We start from the raw sequence: 6,024 nt of genomic DNA on the forward strand, positions 1-6,024 counted from the left end.
CAGCAGACTTGAATGGATGCCCTAAAAGTGAATTCATTCCAAACTGCATCTCAGCGAGGGCAACACACCACTGTCTAACACAACTTTCCTTTATAGCTGAGGGCGTTTTTGCATAAAACTGAAACACGACACCAAACAAATTGAAAATTTACTGTGAATTATTTCCATAGTGGTTCAGAACAAGAGGTGCTGTGTCTGTGCCACAACCCCGAGTTTCTGAAAGTTGTGACATGCAAATTAATCACAGATGGACAGCACAGTATTTCCCTTTCCCTGGTTGACCTGTGACAAAGACCAGTTTGAGGCTCCTGTCTTAAACAGCAAATAAGAAGTGTTGCCTATTAGTTAATGCAGGCACATTTTTAGGGCTACAACTGGATTACTTTGCAGATTCATCACTTAAAAACAGATTTACCAATAAAACATACATTTATAATTCTCCAGAGCCCAACGTGATGTCTTCAAATTGCTTGTTTTGTCTGAAAAGCTCAAAAATAAGCTGTGAGATCAGACAAACACAGCATCAGACAGGGATAAGGGTCTTAAAATCACACAGCTCTTTCACATTTTTGATAAATGCATGTCGTGTACGTTACAGTACGAGATGTGAAATGTCTGTCGTGACTGCCAGATGATCTCTGTGGTTTTACAGCAAGCAATGACATCATTTATTCATTCATTACTCTATTATCATGAGCACAAAAGAGAAAAAAAGCCTCACATCTGACAAGCTGGAACCGGTGAATGCTGCTTAGAAAGTGACTCAAATGACTATCATAAAAGTCAATAAATTGTTGCTTAAATTTACTGTTTTCTTGCATTTATGGAAAACCTAAATGTTCCCATGACAGACGGACAGTTGTTCTGCTTTGGTAACTTGCTTTTTGTCCAAACTGGCAGAAAAAGCCAATTGTTCAGGAGCACAATGAGCTGACCGTGTGTTGTAGGGCTGAACTCACACACTGACTTCATTAACAATAAATATATATATTCCACATAGTTTATTAGCAGATCTTTTGACGTGACCGGCTCTAACTTGACTTAATGATGAAGCTCTATTATCTCAAATGCAGACAACTGACAAAGCTAAGACAATAAATCTTATTGTCTCCAGATTTATGGCGCTCAAGCTTCACCATCCTGTTAAAATGAAGGATAGAAAGCATGAACTTTTTACTGGCCGGTTCATTTCATTTCATTTCATTTCATTTTTTTGTCTTCACTATGACCCGCTGGTGCTGGAGTTGTGATCAGACATTTTTAAACCCCTTCTGAGACTGAAGTTCAAGCAACAAATGGAGAGATTTCACTGTGGGTGTGTGCGTAAAGCGGTTTTTAAAGCGTTCAGCCTGTTCATCCCCCAGAAAGTTGACAAAGACAAATACAATGAACGGATATGTAAACCGTGCAGCGCCTGAAGGATGCAGTTTATTGTTACCCTTGTAGGCAAAGCGTCCGCTCTCCTTATTCTTCCGATGCTGGCCGCAGTAAGGTGTTTAGAGCCCTTTCCTCCCTCACTGCTGCCTGCCGTAGGCTGCTTTTTGGGTTTAGGCTACTCATACGCGCACTTACCTGCTTTATTTGACCGGGGGCTTGTGATTTTTGTGCTCTACCTGCTTTCAATCTGCCGAAAATGGCGGATGGAGGCTTGAGTCGAAAAGCCTCTTCTGTAACTCGGATCGTGGTGTTGTGTAGTTGGGAGAGGCAGCCTGTCAGACCCGTGCGCACACACACACACACATGCACACACATGCACACACAAGCAGCAGCGGGGCAACAATGTTCAGCAAGGAGGTTTTTGCAGACGACAAGGCTCCCCGGTCTCCTCTCCTGTAGGCAGCGGCTCCAGCCCTGTGCACACTGCAGCCTAACATGACACCATGCCAATTAAGTACCTTGCTCAGATTCATCTGTGAGCATAATGGGCCTGTAAGCTGGCACCATCTGTGCGTCCACGATTTGTTAAGAACTCACGAAAAGCAGGCAAACGCAAGCTGAAAGGTGTTATTTGGTGTTAAAATGTCTTTAAGTTCAATAGTTTTGTATGAAATGCTGTACCCGAGGCGAGTGTACAGTGTGAACTGTTTTCTTTGTCCTTTACATTCTTTAACACATCTGCCAAATGATAACTTAAAGTGACTTAATTCAGATTTAATGATTTAATTGTTTACCTTTATTTCAACAGGATAATTCACTTAGGGCCACTGAGGAAGTTCAGGGTTGGTATAATAAAAAATAAAGAGTAAGACCATAAAAAAAAATCACACAGTTGTTACAGTTACTCGATTGTGTTGTGTCCAAATGATCTGTTCAGTACCTGAAATGTGATGACAACACAAAAAGCAAAGACGGTGTGTCCTCTCAAAAATTACAATTTTGCAAGCAGGTCTTAGGATTTGAGGGTTATTTTTTTTTTTATCAAATACTATATAACTCAGCTGCCTTTTTATTAGGTACAGCTATAGCTCAACATAATGCACTCTAATACAACAGTCCTGCAATACATCCTGCTGTCATTAAGGCTATAATGTTCAGTTTTTATGCAGTTTCTTAGACTGAATTAGTATTGTCTAAGGTGTACCTAATAAACTGGCAACTGAGTGAAGGCTATGCAAAGTCTTCAAATGGACATCAAGGTCAGCAAAAATACTGTGCAATGTATAAAAGTAGCTCTCTTTATTTTAGACATTATGGGAACAAGGCCAATATAAAACCCTCTGTCACGGTGTATGAAATTCTATATTCAATGTTGTTTAAAAACCAAAGACGTGACAAATGATCAGTCCTTCAATTGTCCACAACAGCCTCATGGAACCAGAGATGTTTAAGGGACACTGGAGCTGCCAGGATACAAACAGGAAACTTACATCTTCTCATGGTGTGCGTGCTCATATTATCCAACATGGCCTCAAAAGAGAAAAAAATAGAAATTATTCTGAATTCTCTAATTACATGGAACATGAAATCAGCTCAAATGAAACAGGACCTACACTTGTCTTAGACGTCCACATGTGTGCAGATGTGTATGCGGCCGCTGTTCTCTGCAGTGTGTGGGTGTTGAAACCTGAATAAGCTTCAGCGGCCCTCAGTTCCTGTTTAGATATGTTATTTTATCAATTCCCACATACATTCTTCATTTTGGTTCTCAATCAGCATGCTAGATAATCATGGCTGTTATCAGCACTGACAGGTAATGTCTGCGGCCACTAGAGGCTGCTGTGCGACCATAAACAGACTGTGCCTGAAGATTTGTGAAACTAGGTAGAGGAGGACTGATACACAAGTAACTCACGCCATGACTGTGTATCTGTTAGAGCAGCACTACAGCTGACAGGAAAGTGCCGCTTGTCACAATTGTGAGTGGATGTGTGATCAATGGGTTTGACAGTACATCGTTCTGTGGCAACACTCTGCATGGTGGCAATCATGCAACAGAAAGTCTCTGTGCCTGTTTTAGTCATGCTTCTTGACATAAACCCTCAGGAATAAAAAGTAACACTATTCCTCTTGTTAATTATTATAAAAGCATCTGTGTTATGCTTACTTGAGGCGTGACTTCATGCCACATTAGGACACACAGTCTGCAACTTCTTACTCCACAAGTCTGGCATTCAGTACACCAGAGGGTACTCAGCCAGGGTTTTTACATTAACTGAATCTCCTGTTTGGAGTTTTCCATTTATAGTCATTCCAAAACATCTCAGTAATTTTCTCACACAAGTGGAGCCGCATTCTGGACCCACCATGCACCTCATCTGCTTCTATAATGTCTGTAACCTCAGTGCTTAAAGCATCTCTCAACCAGATGTGCTGATTCCTGTCGCCCTTTTCACAAGCTTTCACCTCTTACTGCTCAAGCAATACCAAATTCCTCCACCTTGCTCCACCCTGATGACCTTCCCACATCCATCAGGCTGACAGCTGTCACAGGTCCTCCTGCTTTTTATGAGAGCTGTAACTCCTCGTCTCCCATATGAGGGTGTCCGTCAAACACTTCTCGGACAATTATTTTTCAAGTCCATCTTTCAAGTCAGGTGCCCTTATGAACATTAATACAGGTTTTGCTCGATCTGATCATTCCTCCTCTTCATACTGGCCTGTAGAAGATCCTTTCTTGACATGATTTCAATTTAAGTGATGGGGGACACAATCCAAAGTCCTCTTTTTGTGTGAAAGTATATGGCACAGTTATTTGAAGCTAATGTGAGGCTTAAGCAGTCTGAGGCAAATCAAGTGGGAATCTTCCAAAGTTATGTCTGGTCCTCTGAAAACTGAGCTTTTTGGAAAATTCCTTCCAGGGTGAAAATGTTCAGAAACTTTGCAGTGTTGACGTGTAGACAGGAGTTTTGGGCTTGTGATGACAGAGTGTGTGCCATTTGCTCCTTTGTTTACATGAGGCAATTTTGTGCAATAGCAGACATAGCCAAAATAGTGCTGGTGCTAACCTTGCTAACAGGGTGTATTATATACCAACACATAAATGTGCAGTTACTCTTCCACTTTTATTGAGGAACAGAGGCGTCACTGTAGAGGTCAGTGCTACATAATCCAACTCCATTCTTCATTTACCTCAGTAGGATCAGACCTCAGGTGACCTACTAGTAAAATCTTTTTTCAGGCTTCTGATAGGCCAATGTGGCTTTATGGTTTCAGATACACTTAAAACAGGAGCAATCAAACACGTGCAGCAATTACAATGGAGTATATTTACTGTACTTGTGTGCAGTTTTAGAACAGAACACACTTAAAAGCTTTCACTTTTGGAACACCATGTCCCTCTCATCATCCTAAAAATATTTACTGAGTGAAGGATGAGCTGTGGACATATAGCTGGTACTGCAGCATGCCAAAGTGTGACTGATAGGCGGGCTCTTCATCTCATGCATGACAGAACGGGGAAAGTGATAGGCCTACTTGGCTCTTAAACAGTATGTAGGAGGCATGTGCTTTTTTATTCACGTGCTGCATTGAATGAGCCACGAGGCCGATGGAAATGTACACATTGTACACAAAGAACACTTTGTGGTTAAAGGCTGTACAGTGTTTGATTGAACAACCACAAGAAATATTCAGTATATCTGCACTGATCATCGCTTTAATGAAGTTTTCATCATCCATAAATGTCAAAATCAAAACACGATCACTGAAATGGATCAGGACATTTGTAAATACTTACAGACAAATACACATTATGTTATATAGAGCATGACCACCATCTTCAGTGAAGATGGTCACATGTTCACACTGCTACACCATTTATACTATTTATCACAAGTAGATTATCTACATATAACAGACATTTCACAGCTCACATTATAGTCAAAACAGTTGTAAGCGCAGAGGTGGAAAATATATGTTAGCGCAATGTAGACGTACTGATACTTTACTTGAGTATTTCTATTATGCTAAACCTACGATCAGCTGTCAAATATTATGGATTAACATAGATTAAAAAACATGCTGATAAAGTTTGAAAAGAAATGCAGGATTTAAAATCACAAATGTTTTATGGGGATAAAATCCACTCAATAGGGCCGTTAGACCTCAAGGATACACATGAATGCACTCTGAATATCAAAGGTCCAATGTGTAGGATTTAAGGGCAAATTATGTCAAAAAATAATGAAATATTCACAAGTATATTTTCAGTGTATAATCACCTGAAAGTAAGAATTGTTGTGTTTTCATTACCTTAGAATGAGCTCTATATCTACAGAAGGACTGAGGCCATCATGTTGCACTGCCATGTTTCTACAGCAGCCCAGAGCAGACAAACCAAACACTGGCTCCAGACAACACCTACCGAGTTTTTACAGCCACCATCAGGGAGGGTGAAGGGAGGGGATTCATTTGGTTGCAATCAGCAATGTCACCACTAGGTGCCACCAAATCCTCCACACTGGACTTTTACCAAAACCTTTTGTTTGTTTACAAGAAAACTCCACACAGGGCACTTTAATCTAATCAAAAGCAGATAAAATAGACAACATTAGCTCCACTTCATCCAACAGGAAAACACTGACA

The sequence above is a fragment of the Chaetodon auriga genome, chromosome 2, assembly GCF_051107435.1.
Source record: "Chaetodon auriga isolate fChaAug3 chromosome 2, fChaAug3.hap1, whole genome shotgun sequence".
Lineage (NCBI taxonomy): Eukaryota > Metazoa > Chordata > Actinopteri > Chaetodontiformes > Chaetodontidae > Chaetodon > Chaetodon auriga.